At 40.5% G+C, this 19185-nt stretch overlaps 1 long non-coding RNA gene across 1 annotated transcript; it reads right to left on the reverse strand.

The window, feature by feature from the left end:
* Positions 1 to 5145: 5145 nt before the first annotated feature.
* Positions 5146 to 18500, reverse strand: LOC310761732. The gene is made up of 3 exons (XR_014547695.1): positions 18292 to 18500; positions 8688 to 8830; positions 5146 to 5655 (listed from the first exon to the last, which is right to left on the reverse strand). It is a non-coding gene; the product is annotated as an uncharacterized lncRNA (long non-coding RNA).
* Positions 18501 to 19185: the final 685 nt, after the last annotated feature.

Below are 19185 nucleotides of genomic sequence, written 5' to 3' on the forward strand. Positions count from 1 at the left end.
CCCCCCCCCCCGAGTATATATGATAAAGAAGAAAGAAGAAGAAAAACACACAAAAGTAGAAGTTGATATTCTTGTAGAGAAAAATTAATTATCAAATGTTCCAATGGAGAAAGAATAGTTATCAAATATTCTTATAGAGAAAACATAATTATTAAATAGTCCTGGTCAATTCAACACAGTTCTAAATGGTTCTGATGTCTTCCGCCACTTGTCGGCTCAATCCCACTGGTTTCTTCCACGATAACTTGTTTCTTCAGTACCCTTCCGGAATAGGATCTCAAAATATATAGTCGTAATTTATTTTATGCAAGTATCAAACTATCCAAATATCTTCAATATTAAAGTTCCTTAAATGAGTTCAGAATCCTTAAGAGAATATGTAAGTCCAAAGTCCATACAACTTTGCCAGGTCGGCGAAGTTTTAATTTAGAAAAGTGAATTTAAGTTGTAATGAGAAGGGTAAAGTCAGTATATCAAGGCTTAAGACGAAGAGTGGGGTGTAATTACCAATTTTCTCCACTGGGGCCAAAGTCTGGAATCTTCTAGCCCTTTCCAACTCAGACTGCGTTGGAGTGCCCCCTGCACTATCGTTCCAACGATTATAAAAATGAGAAGTTTTAAACAGTCCCTCCAGAGAAAAAGATGAAATGAAGTGACAGAAAAGAGAGACCGGTATAGTTCAATAGTCCCCAGGTCTTTTGCGCTGCTTAATGAAGGGGGATTAAATAAAGTTTCAGAAACAGAGCAACTAATATAAAGGTAAACAGAAGGATGGTCACTTATGTGCTTAGTGTGCCGAGGAGAGGCAGGGGAGAAAAACTGATTTTAACTTTGGTCCCTCTTTCCTTTATCCCTTACGGTTCTTATCCACGGTTCTTATACATTCCCCTTCTAATTCTGGTCTCTTTTAATCCAACAGAGAGGAGGGGGGTAGAATTTTCATGCAGTCTTTCTTTTCAATCTCCTTAAAGCCTTGTCAAATTCATTTAAACAGTCCGCTTGGCTGCAACTCAGTTGAAATAAATAAACGCAGTTACTTTTTAGCTCTTAACTTTCCAGCATAAAGATGTTCAAAGTCTCTAGTCAATTCCTTATTAGTTACTTTGTAATTGATAAGTTAATCTGCCACAGCAAAGAAAAACGCTGTGGACTTTTTTTGTTTTGTACTCACTCAGATAGGCAACAAATCACTTCCTTTCTCCTTCTTGCGACTTGTTTCCTGCGCCATTTTTCCCCTCAGCCGGGATGAATTCCTTGTTTTCAATCTTAAGGCATCCAAAAACCACTTGGTCCAATCTTCCAGATTTTGAGGTATAGATGTTCCACTTTCGCCAAGGGTTTTATTCTTATCTTTCTGGAGATTCGTCGCGCTTCTCAGGGGAAGCTGCAGGCATCGCAACACAGGGTCAGTGCTCTCCCATTTGCGTTCGCAGTCTCGCCGTCCTCGAGCTCTTCTAAAAGAAAACCTCGAAAAAACGACGAAACCGCTCCTCCGCTGCTGGGAAGCCTGTCCCTCAAGGGTCTCCCCCCTTGAGATTTTTGGGGTGCGCAGTGCCTAGCGACTCCCCCAAGCCCCCGTGTTGCTGGAAAACCCCGGACGAGGTTTTCCGTGCTTCCTCGTTGTCCGCGGGTCAAACCGGAAGTCCCTTCGTATTTTACTGTTTTTCTTATGTATTTTCATTCTCTTGTAAAACACTCTGAGGGTCTTGGGCTGGAGAGCAGCATAAACAGTAACAGTGACATAAGAGGAAGAACATAACAGCCCAGTGCTAGGGGTGATTAACTTATAAAGTGCCTGCAGGTTTTCTTTTTTTACAGATGTGCAGATGTGAAATTATAATTTGCATCCTAGTCGAAAACACACCACAAAGCAGCATACAGATTACAAAATGAAATAACCACCAAAAGAAATTCAAAACACAATAAAAATCTTTTAAAATACCCAAACCTAAAAAAGAAAAACAAAAGGCCAGCATAAGGACATTTTGCAGTTTACATTCTAGATGAGCTTCTATTATTGTGGTTTTGAATAATTCCCAAGCATTCTGGAGAGATCTGACCCTCTTGACTTTGCATTTCAACTTCCTTTTTACCAGTCCCCTCATTATTGTGAAGCTTCCTCTTTCGAAGTCAAATGTGACTATGTTGGCAATTTCTTGGCAATTGCCCACTTACATATTTATGTTGAATTTGATAGCACTATAATCAATGTAAGTGTTGTTCAACTGTTGGGGAACATCTCACAGCAGGCCCAGATGGCATCCATAGGAGAACTCAAATGGGAAATTGCTGATCTGCTCAGATTTCACACCTGAGAACTGGAAAGTGGCAACTGTAACACCAATATAATAATATAATATATAATATATAATATATAATATATAATATATAATATATAATATATAATATATAATATATAATATATAATATATAATATATAATATATAATATATAATATATAATATATAATATAATATAATATAATATAATAATATAAATTCCATGGAACATCCAGGAAATTACACAGCAGTTACCTTAATGTCTGTTCCTGGGAAACTGATGGAAACCAAAGATGGGATTATCAAACATATGGAAGAACAAGACCTGCTGAAATAGAGCCAGCATGGCTTTGGCTCATTATCCTTTTACAGTTTCAGTAAGCTTATGGGTGATCTAGTTAAAGCTATGTACTTGGATTTTCAAAAATCATTTGGTAAAGTCCCTCACCAAAGATTCCTGAATAAGTGTAATCATGGATAAGAGTGGGTAAGTGTAGATCCATAACTGTTTGGGTTAGAGGATCTGCTTTGTTTATCTTTCTGCTGGCAGGCTAAGACTTTCCTACTGAGGCAGGATTTGAAAACCAGGTACAGTTTAGGTTGGCAATGGGGCTGCTCTCAGGGTATTTGGTATTTTAATGCTGACTCTACATTTATTGTATTTAAACTATTGTATTTAAATGGTTTTGTCAGGGAACTGCCATCAGTTCAGAGGCGAGAGGTGGAAGGGCAGTTGTGTTATAGGGAACCTCCGAAAATCTTGCGAAGCAGTTCCTCCTCTGGCGAGGAGGGAAGCCCCACCTCCAGTGGAGAGGAGGTGCAGGGACCAGGGGATGCTAGGGAGAACCTTGACACTGAGCCTGAGCAAACCAGAGAGGAGGGAAGTACCCCTTTGCCAGCACCCATTCTGCGCAGTAGGTTTTGGCGCAGGGAGGGGAGGAGAAGGTTGGGGGTCAAGCGACTGTTATGCTGGGGGAGGTAGAAGGACCGACCACTCCCAGATTCTGCTAGCGATTGAGCCAGACATGAACTTCTGATGCTCTTCACTGTAAATAGTTTGCACTAAGAAGAAAGCCTGGAAAAGACAGGTCGGAGTCTTGCCTGTTTGCTCGCGAGCAACCACACCAGCACCTGACAGGTTTGGTTTTATTACTTTGTGTTTTATAATGATGTTCTCAAGATGCTGCAAGCTGCCTAGAATCCAAACTTGGGAGAAAGACAGGGCATTTATGCATTTAATAATAATAATAATAATAATAATAATAATAATAATAATAATATTGGTGGTAGTAGCAGCGGTTGTACTATATCTCAGGTTTTGCACATTTGCTGATTCACTGCTGAAGGTGTAAGCTTCTCCGCTTCTCCTGTCGAAGTTGCATTTAAGGGGATTCTTCCATGATGTTTCATTCATACATGCAAGCACTAGTCAACAGGTGATTGACATGCATCTTTGAACGAAGCTCTAATTCTTAATGTGCAATGCAAACATTGTGTTGCTTCTTGTGTATTGACCCCATGTATACCAAACTGGATAAAGCCATCCACTGAACTATGAGGATGATAATTCCTTGGAACTGCACTTTCATTTAGAATTATTTGTTCTGTCAATATCTGCAATTAAAAGATATCTCAGGTCTTCCTGGCCTTCCAAAATCTGCTCCTGAAGTGGCAGGCTGATAAATTTTCGTTTGCTCCATGCTTTCTGCTGCCTGTTGCCCCACTGAAAGGATGCTGCAAGTAAGCAGCATCTTAGATTTCTGAACCCTTTTAACTTGATGTCCTACTTCATCAGAACAAAAGTGTGTCTTCCTTTCTGGTTATATAAAGGAAGAATGCCAAAGCAGGTGCCTGGGTGGCTTGGGGGGGATGCACAAAAAAGATGCTTTCCCCATTATTATAAATATTTGAGTGGTAGCCTTTTCCCACCAGATCTTTCCCACACAGTCTGCATTTCCTTTGTTTCAAAGGTTGTTTGTTGAAATGTATTGCATTTGTTTTATTAAAGTGATGTTTGCACTGAGCAAATAATCTTTCTGATAAACATAGCTGTGGCTCAGTTATGCTTATGGGTAGCAATAGCATATCTCCTAATAAGAGTTGAGAGATTACATTGTCTCAGAAAATGCTGCCATTGATTATGGTTATCATTTATTACTACAATTGTGACTACTATTGTCCACAACACAACACTTTATTATGGTTGTAGACCAGCATAAGGAGGGAGGGGTACAATCTTTTAAAATCATTTAAAATCTAAAAACAACAACACTAAAAGGAGTTAAAACAGAATATATATATATAAAATCTCCATAAGAATCCAAAAGAAGCTAATAAAGCCTAAAAGAAGGGTTAGGAACATCAGACAAGAGTGAAAGCCTACTGTTATCCATTAACCTAAAGATTCTGGTTAGGTGAAATATAATATAGAGCTGTGTGTTAAACACGGCTGATCCACTTTTGATAGTGGGGCAAAAACTGAGAAGTTCAATGGATAGAAATTGTTCCCAAATAAAGGCTTAGACTGTGCGAAGCTGCTATTTCTGTCACCCCTCCCTCCTAGCCCCTGCTCTTGCTTTTTCCTGGGTTAGTTAGTGAATGGGATGTTGCTGCAACACTTCCTAGCCAAATGAGGCTCTGTGGTCATATTGCTGAAAGTAATTAGGGCAATGCAAATGAATGTGAACATTTCCATAAGGAATGCTAAGTCTGTCTGAAAATGGGAAGCATTTTTCTGCCTATTGAAAATATCCTGAAACCATCTAAATAGCTTCAGTTTAGCTATTCTCTAGGTTAATATGTAAAAATGACAGCATCACAAAAAAGTATATTGTGTACATGTAACTTTACTGATGTTTAATATGTGGGGACGGCTAAGATACACTGTGCGTGCATCTTATTCTTGTAAGCAGCATGCACCCTTAATAAAGTATATTCTGGTCTGTTGCCCGTGAATGTAGCAGGAGGATTTCAAAGCGGGCTCTTGGGCTGGGGAGGAATGCAGCCTTGTCTTTTTGTATGATCTGAGGTATGATGCCAGCATGAGATGTCCACAAACAAATAAGATTCTCATTCTTCTTTGACAGTCTTTGGTTATCGTGTGCCAAAACTGAGACAATCCTGCTCAAAATGCTTGCAAATCTATGTTGGATAAAAGGAGCAGGGAAGTCTTTCCTCTGATGGCTAATTAAAAATGGAAGTCAGGGAAGAGCCAGCTGGGCCAGGGAGTTGATCAATGTCTCTTTGCCAGACACAGCAGCCTTGGGGCACCCAGAAGAGGATGTGGTGAGATCACTTCTGAAGAAATCCTCTTTGGACCCAAAACAACATTCATTCAGTCATTCATTTATCTTGCCATGAGGTATCCCAATGCAATCTGCAAAGTGAAATAAAGTAACACATAAAAAACAATTGCTTATATAAAAACAAAGTTTAAAAAGTCAAAACAGTCTAAAACAAGAACATCCAAGTACAGTGGTACCTCGGGTTAAGTACTTAATTCGTTCCGGAGGTCCGTACTTAACCTGAAACTGTTCTGAACCTGAAGCACCACTTTAGCTAATGGGGCCTCCTGCTGCTGCTGCGCCGCCGGAGCATGATTTCTGTTCTCATCCTGAAGCAAAGTTCTTAACCTGAAGCACTCTTTCTGGGTTAGCGGAGTCTGTAACCTGAAGCGTCTGTAACCTGAGGTACCACTGTACATAAAATCAATTCAAATCCATGGCAGATACCAACTGGGATAATTTTTTTAAGAAGGCTTTTAGAAAGAGAAACATTTTTCACCTACACCAGAAAGACAGTCAAGAAGGTGCCTGTCTGGTATGCAATGGCAGCCAGTGCCAAAAGGTGAGGTGCCATCACACTAAAGGCCCAATTCTGACATTGTGTTCGACAGAGCTCCTGATAACACAGTACTGTATCTGCAGGGTGCCCTCTCCTACAGAGCACAGTGATCAGCTGGGGATGTAGAGGATGAGACAGCCTGTGGAATTCTTTCAGCAGCAGCTTAATATTATGGCAACATTGCACCCCAGTGAGCAGTTGAGCTGCCACATTTTGCACGAGTTGCAGCTTCTGGCTCAGCTCAGAGGTGGTTCTATGGTAGGACGACTGGTGGGGTTGCACTAGATGCCGCCCTGCAGGGAACACGAAAGCAATGTTGTAGAATGGAGCACAGGAGGTGGGGGTGAGGGAACCAAACGTTAGTGTTGCACAGGGTGCTGCTGAAATTTGAGAGCCCAAAGTCAGTCTCAAGGGCAGCTCCATGTAGACCACATTGCATTAATCCAATCTGGAGCTTACAAGTAGGTGAATGACAGTGGTCAACCTTTTCTACTCTAGACATAGCTGTAGCTATTTTACCATCCAATGCACGTAAAAGGCACTCCTAGCCACTGAGATCACCTAGACCTCCAACAACAGAGTTTCTTTGTTTCTTTGTTTGTTTTCTACACTGCCATTCATAGGGATCACAGGGCAGTTTACAAGATAAAAGCACATATACACTATAACATAGTAACAAACAAAAACAATACCTCCAGTTAAAAATGTGATAGATTGTTTAAGGCCAGAATCACCCCTGGACTTTGGAAGTCTTCAAACTGTTGCTGTAAGTTCACAGCACAGCTCTTCAGCAATAATATCTTTGTTTCCGTTGCACATCAGTGGTTTCTCCAAATTCTTTCAGGCCTTAAGTACATCTTCAACAGATTTTATGTTAATACTGTATATACCACATAGGAAGCCAAATAGGAAATTATATTGTAGCTGTTGGAATGTCTCTCTTCAGCAGATTGTATGGTCCTGTCTAAGACAGTATAGTTTAAATACTTTAATTTCTGCTTTGGATCTTGTGGTGTTTTTTCTTGGGCCTCATACTCAAACTGCCATTTCTTTCTCCCTTTTCTAACTTGTTATGTCTCAAAGTTTGGTAGTATTTCTAGCTCCTTTACAACCCCAGTAGCATCTATCAAAACTTGTTGAAAACACTCATCACACCTTCAACCCACAAAGTAATTCTCGGCCACTTGCAATTGACTTGTAGCTAAATTTAAATCAGCTTCCTTGTTTTGTAATAGCTTGCTTGTACGCTTGACTTCCAAAAGGATGTTGTGCCATGTTACAAAAGATACCACAAACTAACATCAGCAATTTGGGAAGTATTTCCATATAAACCTTTTAGACTTGTGTCATTAAAGAACTCTGTTAAAGCATCATATCTACTACCAAGATGATATCTCAGTGGTTTCAAAAGTGCTCCTCTCCGAAGTCAGTATTGCACCCCTTTGAAGACTGCGCCCTAAGTAGCTGCCTCATTGGCCTAATGATAGCCCCAGCGCTGCTGACAAGCCAAATAAATGTCTCCACCATACTTATCCTTTATTTCTCCTAAAGAGGCAATGGTATATGGCTTAGAATATTTGTAGCAAGAGCTACTGATCAGGGAGCTATTACACAGGATTTCATATGTGTGCTGTCAATATGGCACATGCCACCTCTACGTTATGTGCTTAACATAGTTGTTAGTGCACAGATGTTTTATTTTGAGTATTATGTGCTTTTCAAAGCATGGCTTTTATTATATCAAGAAAAGTCCTGGTTTAACTACAGTGGTGGTGACATCACGCTTACACAGTTTCCCAGATGTTTTAATTGCTGAAAGCACAAAGGCTCATTCAGTCATGCATGTTAATTGCTCATTATCTGTGACAACTTGCACATGTGTGAATCAGCCTTCCAAGATTAATTATCATGCATAGAACATTTATGCCATCAAAACTCACTCTAACATGCTGTTTTTCAATTCTGATAGTTCACAATTTTGTCTGAAAGTTACCAAATACTGAGTAACCAAGTGATGAAAGATTAGTGAGTGATGAATGATGGGAAATTGGCATGTGTGGATCAGTCCTAAATTAGGTGTGCATCAAGGTTGTGCTGCTGCTGTTGAAAAGGGCAAAATAATATATTTGTATATTCTCATTTACTATATAATTGCATTTTGAATAATATTCTCTTTGTACCGTCAGGATTGAGTTCACTTGTTCTTCTCAAAAACATAATTGTGGTCCTGTTTACTACATATTTTAATCTAGTGCAGAATATACCCCATTAACATGCCTTGCCACAGCACAGAGTTTTAATCTAATGCGAATGCATGATGAATTGTGTCAAATTGGCTCTAGGTATTTCAGTCTTGCTGACAATTTTCTTTGTATTAAACTTACATTTACTTCCTAATTAAAACTGCACTTGCAACGCCTGCAGCAACAGCAGCTTTAACGTAGGTTTCACCAGGCAGGCAAACTAAGGTAAATAATCGTTTCTCCAAGCATTCTGTTTAACTCTAGTTAAAACTTGGCTAGCCTAGCTCATCAGCCTGAAAAGGAGTGGTAATTGCCTGATTACCAATGCCAGGTTTGTCATCACTGACTCTCGGTCCGCTTCTGCAAGGATGTTTCACACAAACAGAGCAAGGTTCCTTTCACACGTGGCTTCACATTGATTGCTGTGTCATCTGGTCGCTGTTTCCCAGAAGAGCTCATCTCATGCTGTGATACAGGCAAGGACAGATGATTTAACAATTATTATTTGTGTAGCACACACATATCTATACACACATCCCTATAGGAATGTGGATGCTAGGATTGGAATCCATATTCCAAGAGAATTTAAAACCTTAAAGGAGGTGAGATCTAGTATGGCCTATCTAGCCTGAGCCAGGCAATTGTTCCAGCGTGAACTTTCCACATGAACCCAAACATGCATTATTATTGCAGGCTGTGCAGCTAAAGGGGCAGTGGAGGTACAGTTTTCTCACTGCCCCCAATATCATGCAGGCTCTTTTGGCTCTGCTCATGATGTCCTCATGTTAGATAGCGGAGCCAAGGAAGTTTACTTGCATGAAATGCTATATGCCTTGGCTTCTACAGATTGGAGCAGATTGGGGAGCGGGGAATAAATAACAATCCAGATTTATTTCATTGTTCATCACTTGCTTTTTTTGCAGTGGAGATCCTTGGATTGCAATCATACAACAGTACTTCAGGAAGTATCCTATCACTAGAAGCAAAGACCTTGAGGGCTATATACACATTGTATATAAACATTGGCAAAACACAAAGTATGTGGGGATGGCTGTTACAATGCAGGGAAGAAGATCATCTAGAGAAGATGGCTAACTGACCCCTTATCTCTATCCCCAATCCCCCACGACTCATAGCTAGTATACAGTATGTAGGCTAGCCTTTAACTGCTGGGCATGTCTGCTTGCTAGTGGCAAGAGGGGAGAGAATTTACATTTGGTTTGTTATTTTTAGCCAAGTCTTCTGTCTGGATGAGGGCAGGAGGAGCAGATGACCTGCAGTTCATTTGTTCTCAAATTATTCCACCTTGGGGGCAGAGGCAGGTGGTAGAGAATCACCCCCCCCAAAAAAAAAGCAACTGTGTTCAGCAAATGCAACCTCCCAGGAGTGCTGATGAACATTTATGGCTTATGGCTGGGTTAGGTTATCTCTGGTTCTGCCTTATTTCTAGCAAGGGAATAAAAATAAATGAAGCCTTGCCACAGGGTTCAATTCTTTTCTGATCTATCCAGAACTCCTTCCCTTCTTGCACCCATGAATAAAGCATGTTGGTTTCTACCATCATGAAACCACTTTGCTACTGCTGAAAGACCACCAAACCCCAAGAACAACCAATGTTGAGTTGAGTGTGCTCATGAGAAAGCTGGCCAGCCTACAATGAAGTCTGGCAGCAGTGAGAGAAAACAAGCATCAATTTTTGCAAGTTTCTACTCTATAGAAAAATGGGGGGGGGGGGGGTTAGCAGATTCTAACAAAACTATTGAGGATGTTTCATAACCCTGCACTTTCTTTGATCCATGTGGATATGTATGGTTTGGGGTTTTTTTGTTTTTTTTAAATAAATGTTTTATTACATGGCATCGCCCCCCCCCCCCTCATCTAAGGCTACAGCAGGCGAGCAGGAGTCAGGAGATTGCAAAAGGATGCACAGGCTACACATATATAATGAAAAATTCCTGGTTTGAGAATATGGGCATTTTGATGCAGTGCACTACAATCAAATATAGTTAGAAAAACCCACTGCTATCTCACCACAGCACACCTGATGCACACTGGCATGTCTCCTAATTAGCTCAAAATGTGTCTAAGAAGGACATCTTGCAAAAAGAAAAAGAACTATTTTCTAAGGTAGTTATAGCCACAAAAAGATGACAGGGCCACCTTTCTCTTGCTGAGTAAAATATCCATCATTTAAGTCACCTAAGATATTGAAAGGTTTCTTTTGTGTGTGGTTGATTGGGGGGTATTTTAAAGTGAAGGGTCTCTTTCTATTAGTCTCTCTTTGTTTCATTTAGTTTTCCCCAAAAGATCAAGTGAAACACAAATATGGAACACAAATAAAAACAGAGGAATGTGCATACTCTAGCCAATTTTTTCTTCCATTGATTTCCGTAAAGGAAGACTTGTCCATATGGAAGTATGTGTACAACATATAGCTGCCAGGTGCTGTACAGGAAGAACAGCCCTAGTTCAGTGGCAGAATATAGGACTTGCTCATGAGATTCTAGTCAGGTTTCTTCCATCCCTAGCTTCTTTCCAGCCAAAGACTTCCAAGCAGCACATCAGAGAAGATTAAGTGATCTGATCCCACATAAAACAAGTTTCATATCTTTAGGAAAGATCCATCTGCCATTTAACTCTGCGTCATTATGCTTTCATTGGGAACTCATTGAATTTCTCCATTGATGCACATCCCATCTCATTCACTGCTCATAACTAGAACCATCAAATATTCCTCTTCCTCATAAATAGACAGTCTTGAAGGGAAGTAGAAGTTGAGTTAGGAATGATCAATGAATTCCCTCTCACCAATTATTTTTCAACTTGTGTGATGCAAAGTGTTTTGATTGTTTCCAGTAATGGGTAAAGTGGGTAATGCCAGCCTCTTTCAAGTGTTCTAATGAAAGTTCCTGGAAGGGAAGTGAGAGCACAATCGTGGTGGAAGATTTTGCCCCAGCCTCTATGCATTCATGGGAACAGCCTTCACGAATCAGGTCCCCAGATCTAGCCAGGATGGCCAATGGTCAGGGATGATGGAAGCTGTGCAGTTCAAAACATCTGGAGGTCACCAGGGTGGGAAAGTCTGCATTTGAACATCTGTAGAGAGGCAGCATGAATACTGTTGCTTCCACTGTTGCTTTGGAACTCCGGAACGATAGGGATTCCGATGAGAGGGAGCGAGAAAGCCTTTCCTACGTGCAGGGGGATCTAGTGAAGCCCTTCTGTTAGCACAAGCATTTTCACCTGAACAATGGGACTTCCTCTCCCTCTCCTCATGTGCCCCTAGTCTGTTTTGGGGTCTCCCTCAACCCCCTAGAGCAGATTTGTGGGTGCATTGGAGACATGTAGGAGAGTGAAAGGAGTACCATTGTCCAAGAAGATGTCCTTGAGCAAACAGGACAGCTTTGTTGGGTATAACCCAAAGAATGGGAAGAATTTTTGTATTATTGAAATTGTTCTCTCCCTGCACCACAAGATACCTTGGTGAAAGTGTACGGATGGGATGGTCAGTAATAGAGACAAAACCATCATTCCCTAATATTTATATATCTGCCAGCATCCCACTTTTGCCATTCAAATTATGAATGCAAAATTCTGATTTTCTTAAGTGTCACTGCATATTAACAATCAGAAACTGTCAAAATACTGAATACCATTGTATGTCCTCTATTATACACTTTCATTTGCTAAATACAATTGCATTTCAATTTTAGATTACTTTCAGATATCATGCCAGGTATCAATAGCAAATAGTCAAAAATCAAAATTCACAGAAGAGGATTGAGAAGAGTGAAGTCCGTATTTCACTCTGATTAGCTTATAAAAAATGCAGAGTGTCTTTGCTGAATTTTGTTAGATGAATCTATTGCACACAGTGAGTGGTATTCAACTAATTTTTACTCAGAATGGACTCATTGAAATGAATGAGCGCTCCATTAATGAATAAGAATGTATGAGTCTGACTAAGAAAGGTCCATTAATTTCAGTAGACCTGTTCAGAGCAAAACTTTGTTGACTACCACCCAATAGTCATAACAGTTTATTCTGTTCCAAAAGAAAGAAAGTGATAATTCTGGATGCAGTCACCTGGAAAACAAACATTGGGTGTGTGTACCTTGCTGCCCGCCAAGCTGGAGGCAATCAATCGGCAATGTGGGCAAGGAAGTACACCAAAGGTTCAATAAACTTCATGGTTTTGCTGTCAGCCTAACACTATAAAACAACTGTGTGGTTGTGCATGCGGGGTGGAGCTGCAAACACTTCCATGATCTGCATTTGGTTTAGTGGTGCACAGACTATGGAGGCTTGCCTATTCCACTGCAACAACCAACGTCTTAATCAGAGGGGTGGGGATGAAATTCCACACTAGGGGGGAAATCATGTTCCCTTCCTTGTTCCAACTGAATGCTGAACCATTAAGAATTGATATTTTGTCCTTTTTGAGTTCAAATTTATTTTGCCTGCTGGGTATGCATCTTAGAGCTGTTGCGGCTAATCATCACTTCTTCGTTTTCCTGTGAGAATGTCATGCTGAACTGCATCAAATACTTTATTAAAATCAAGACATTGTATGTCCACTGCATATCCTTTATACGCTAAGCTTGTTATCTGATCAGAACAAGAAATTAAGTTCGTTCAGCTTGATTTGTTTTTGATGAACTCATGTCGCTTACTTATTTACTGCTAGGCACTAGCCAATGTCTGCTTTATTAATTACTGTAGCCATATATCAAGTATTGAAGTGAAACATAGCACTCCCTAAGTCTTTGTCAAACAATGGAAAGGCAAATATGATTATTATTTTAATGCTAACTAAAAAAAATTACAACCAGAACCAAATGAATTATCTTTTTATCTAAACTGCAGCTGCTGATAATGTTAAACTTCTGTAATAATAAATTCATTAAGAAAACACACAGAGACACACACCAAAACAGGCTGTTTCCTGCAATACTACTATAAATTATTGTGTGTAATTATGTCCTAGTGAAATTGATTTACAACATATAGTAGTGGATCATCCAAATATTGTGCCTACATATAAAATGTTGAGGTACTTAAAAAGCCCTGCTGGAAACAATAGCCAATCTATGGGTTGTATCTTCTCTGGGGGCTCCTCCAATCCCCCAGAACTGATTTTGAGGACATGTGGGGGGCTGGAGAGGAGAGGGAGCTCCATGGCTCACACAGAAGTTTGTTGTGCCATCAAAGCTGCAACACTGGATAAGGCCCCATATCTTCAAGAGAGAGAGGAGGCCTAGATGTTCTGCTACACTGAAACTCCAAAGGGTTGCTATTTCTAAGCACTACAGTCTTGATGGGTGGGGGGTCACACCTCCCTGCTAGAGCTCATGCTTGGCATGTAGAAATTCCTAGGTTCTAGTCATATGATCTCTGGGAAGAGGGCTGGGAAGATCCTCTGCTGCTTGAGATTCAGGAGAGCTGCTACCACCAAAGAACATGTGTACCTATCTATCTGTCAGAAGAACATGCCAACTTTCTACAAATATGGAAAAAGGTCTGGAAACCAAGCTTTATGAGGTTGAGGGAGTTAGAATCATAGAACTGTAGAGTTGGAAGGGCCCTGAGGGTCATTTAGACCAACCCCCTGCAATGCAGGAATATCAGCTAAAGCAACCATGACAGATAGCCACACAATTCCTGCTTAAAAACCTCTAAGGAAGAAAAGTCCACAACCTCTCATGGGAGTCTGTTTCACTGTTGAACAGAAAATTCTTGCTGATGTTTAGCCGGACGCCCCTTTTCTATAACTTGACTCCATTGGCTCAGGTCATACCCTTTAGAGTAGGAGAAAATTTGGAGTAGGAGAAAACAAGCTTGCTCCATCTTCCAGGTGACAGCCCTTGAGATATTTGAAGATAGCTATCATTACTCCTCTCAGTCTCCTCTTATCCAGGCTAAACGTATCTAACTCCCTCAACCATTCAGCATAAGGCTTGGTTTCCAGACCCTTGATCATCTTGGTTTCCTCCTCTGCACACTTTCCAGCTTGTTAATCTCCTTCTTAAATTGTGGTGCCCAGAACTGGACACAGGACTCCAGGTGTGGTCTGATCAAGGCAGAAGAGAGCAGGGCTATCACTTCACTTGACTGGGAGACGAGTGTTGCTGCGGCCTAGAGCAGCATTGCCTTTAAAATATGCTAATATACTAGGAACTTTTAGAATTATTTCACAACTAGATGGGCTGGAGGGAGATGGGAATTACGTTATTCACTTTGATTGATTGCTTTGTCAATGCCTGCTGCTTGTTAATCCATATGCAAATCATATTCAATTGCTAATCATTTAATCAATTTTTACCTATTTTGTATCAATTCCCATATATTCAATTTTCTGTTTTCCCTGTTTCTACATGCATTCTCATTTTATTTCATATCATCAACATTTTTCATTCCTATTAAGCTTTGTATATCAATAAACTGAGTAATTCATTTCAGTTACGTTCAGCAGTCTTTGGGGTTTTTTCTCGATGTGTGTGAGATTCACTCCCTGTTCCACTAGGTTGCTACTGGGCAAAACAGAACCTCAGCTGGGATCCAGTGAGTGTTATTGCATGCACCAGGATTTGGCATGGTATATGCTGATGTTGTCTAGATCACCAGATTAACAAGCATGACATGTTGCTGCAGACACCCACAACTTCTGAGTTCTTTCTAGCTCTGCTCGTCTTTTGATACAAGAAGAAGTGCATAGTGGAAGGTACTCAGATGGCTGCGGGGACAGAAAGTCCCACTTGTGCATTTTTTGTTGCTTGCCTAACAGCTGTCACAGATAGATCCATTGAGAAGAGGACCTGAACTCTGGCTAAAAGAGGGAGTGACCCCACATGCTCCTCTGAAGTAAGGAGTGAGCTACTAAGGGTTCCTCAGAGAAATGGAAGTGGAAGAGAAATAGAAGTGATTTCCACTAGCTGCGATACCCTCTTTTAAAAAATTAAAATTAGAGGCAGTCTTATATCCAGAGCAGTTTATTTTTAGTTTTCTTCCCAGGAAGGAGCCCTGTGTCACATTCTGGGCATGCCTCCTAATCAAAACAAGGCAGAGCAGTGACTCATTTAGAAACAACAAATGTCTCATCCCAGGGCAGGCCATTTAGCTGCCTCTCTGCATGGGAGTGCTTAATTTGCCCCCGGTTGAGGCTGATTGGCAGGAGGCAGAGCCAGAGCAGCAAATCATGCAGAGATGCATAGAGCAGTCTCGGCTGGGTGTGTACTTTTGGCTCATGGGAGCCCTTACATTATTTAATTAATGTATTTCTTGTGGCACACTGGCCGTTCTCTCATGTTAAACTGACATGCTCTGGCAGCGAATATGCTCTAGTTTGTCAAGGTATTTTGTGGTTCCCTATGACGTTTGGCAATGTTAATCTGGTATCTGTTCTTTCATCCTCATGTGATTCCAAGACATTATGGCTCCAGATGTGCAGTTACAAAGTATAATAATTGGTGTCTACTGAACTATTGTTGCTGCAAAGCCACAATTATTTGAGAACACTGAAAGCTCCCACCTACTACCAGAGCTGGCAGATGTTACATGGACCCCTGAGGGGGTCTTTCCCGTGTTATGCTGTGGAGTTCAAAGTAGGGTTTTGGGGGGTTTTTTGTACACCTGTAAACTTGGGAATTTGTTGTTGTTGTTCATCAAAAGGGCTGAACTGTGTCCCCACAGCTCAGATGATTCTGTTTTTCAGCCAAATTTCAGCACAGTGAAACTTGCACATTGTGAATGTAATTCAAAATCAGCATTATCCAAAGGTTCTCTGAATGGATAAAAATCTATGAAAATTAATCATAAACATGTCTGACTTGCATATTGTGGAGAAACAGAGGTGCATCTCAGCATACTGGTGTCACTTTGCCTTAAAATTCCTTTGATCCCAATGTTAGGATCCTAAGTTTCTTAGAGTTTCTACATGTTGGGGATCTTAGAAATTCTGCTTCACAACTAGGTGGACTGGAGGAAGTTAGAAGGCTATATTGATTGCTTCAGTTATTATGACAATTTCAAGGTATGTTATGCTATATATTTTTTATTATTTTTTCTATTTTTTCCTTATATTTTGCTTTGGTTTCTTCAAAATTCATGTCCTCATTTTCTCCTGTATTATAATATATGTCTTAAATGAAACATTGCTCACCAATTGATTTGTTTCAGTCATAATCTTGAGTTTGTGGTCTTCTATCACTGGTCATACTTTATTCCCTGTCCCACTGGCTTGCTAATGAGCAAATCTGAATCCTGATTACAAGACCCAAATGATTCTTAATCACGGGGACCATATGTTAAGGCATCAACCTTAGTTTTCAATTTCCTGATTTTATAGTTCTTGAGCCAACACAAGCCTTTACTCTGATCAGGCAGGGTTTTTTATCATTGAATTCCCCTGATTTTTTTAAAGGGAGGAATATCAGGTTCAATTAAACATGAAGGTAGCTGTTTTGTGACTATTAATTTTTGAATATAATTGGTATTCTCAATTATATGTGCACTTCTGCTCACAGTTCAAAATCTACACTGCATGCAATCAGTTGCCACAGACTGAAATGCCGTTAAACTAGTAACTTCAGGGCATCTCCCTTTTGATAGAAAGAAAGAAGACTTTAAATTCCATTACTTTCACTTGGCAAGCACAGATAAATCTGGTTGAGCTCTTGGAGCCACCTCAGAAAGCTAGGAACCCAGGTCAGTCAAAGTAGGGCTTACTTCTGAGTAACCTGAATATGATTATAGTTTAAAGCAGCTGCAGTTCCACATCATGTCTTCTTATAGTGACACTTTCACTGCCACCTCTACTCACATAGTAAAACCTCCCTGGCAAGGATCGAGAGTTTGTGTGGATAGATGCCTATCAGAAAAAACACTGTCCATGTCCTTGAGCTGCATCAGCTGAAACTGATTCCATAAAACTTGCCTTGATGGGGTTTTGGATACCACATCAGGATTCTCTGTAATAGTATCAAGATAATAGAGCAGTTAAGTTGTTTTACCCTCAAAGCTCCTTGCAAACAAATCATGACTGGCAACTGATGGATCTAGTTGCTCCATTAACTGAGGCTCATAGACCTCACTGAGTGGAGCTTTGTAAAGGTTGTCCAGTGTGTTTTGACATCTGCCTCAGTTGAGGATGGCAGTGAAAATATACATTCTTAGCTATCCATGCAGACATGCAGTAGGCACAAGTAGAGCATCAACAGGATCACCAGCTCTGTCTGGTAGAAAATGCCCCACAGCGTTTAGAATTCCATTGGATTCCATTTATTTTCCTAGACAGACCATTTAGATTGGTCTCCCAGTTCTGCAGGGAGGTCTAGGAGCTGTAATTCTAAACTCAGCTGGAAGTGGTTGGACCATGAAAACAGGCAAATATTTCCCCTGCCCCAATATCCAGACCTTCCTCCTCCGTACATGGGACAATGCCCTGCTTTAAACTGCCCCATGAAGACCATGAGGTCCTAAGCTGACCTATCACAGTGGACTCAGCATGAATGTTGAAAACACCCAGGACTACAGTCTTCTGCTCTTCTAACACTGCAGTTGAGAACACCTTAGTTGGGTGGTTAGTGGGCAGGACACCAAAGGCAACCTCAGTCTCTCTCTGTCCCAGCACCAGAAGCAGCCTCTGAAGAGCCATCCCAAATCAAAGAGGCTTCCTCATGAGACAGGTGCTCTGCCTCAGTTAATCCAGCACTAGACCTGTTTTTTAAAATTCCAAATCGGACATGGGGGATGATCCAGCAATCACTCGTAATTAGCAACAGAAAGATTTGCCTGCGAATATGACCTTGTCATAGTACACATTTATAGTAACAAAATAATAAAAATGTGGAACTTAACAATGCAGAAAAGCATGTTTGCCCCCAAAGAATGCATCATAAACACTTTTAATGAACACATGTCACGCTTACCATATTGATGCTGCATATGTTTCCTAAGCCTCCCTTGTCACCTTGAATAGGGAAAAATCGCTTGGGGTGGAGATTTCTTTTCTGCTTAATGCAGCCAGAGAAAAAAGATGCTGCTTTTGCTCTAAGATGTTGTGGCAGAGACAGATGCTATTTCAGAGAGAAAATAACTCCATGAGTCGTTATTCAAAATAAATCCCCGTTGGCTTCCGTGGAACCTTGTACAAATGATAGACTGTGGGTCTTGATCCACAGAGAGGGGAAGGCATCCATCGGTATGTAATCGGAAGCTATAAAGGTACCAAGAACAGCAAAGTGAATATGAGAGTGAAAAACTTAAGTGGCCTTTGAAGTTACTCCCAAGACATTTCTTTGTGTGATTACTTTATCAATAAAGAATAAAACTTGTATCTATGAGTGTTTATATTACATGATTACCTCTCTGGCTTCCATTGGACAGTTGCTTCTTTTTTTCCACCAAAGGGAAATGCTTTATTACAATTTGATGAAAATTCTGCTGCCAAAAATAGTCATTTTAAAAACTGCAACCCACAAGTAGGCATGTTGGATGCCCTGCTCAGAAAGAGGGAAGTCCCTGTAGTCATTTTGCAACATTATGGCAGTATTTTTCACTGCAAAATGCCCATTTGAGTATTTGTTAATGCTCTAATAAGCATTCCCCACTGGAAGTGGAGCTCTTAAAGCTTACTAAAACATTAATGGAAGGTTCTTATACAGAGGCCCAGAGTTCTGACTTCAGCTCAAGGGACTGTATGCCTTATTTTTGATTTACACTAAATTCAATAAACAGGGAGCCTAAAATGAAATGTTTTTGCTCACATGGGGTTGTTACCAAAACAGCAGCCCAAGTATGTTTTACTCAAAAGTAAGTCCTAT

The sequence above is a fragment of the Podarcis filfolensis genome (genome assembly GCF_964270895.1).
Source record: "Podarcis filfolensis genome assembly, chromosome: 4".
Taxonomy (NCBI): domain Eukaryota; kingdom Metazoa; phylum Chordata; class Lepidosauria; order Squamata; family Lacertidae; genus Podarcis; species Podarcis filfolensis.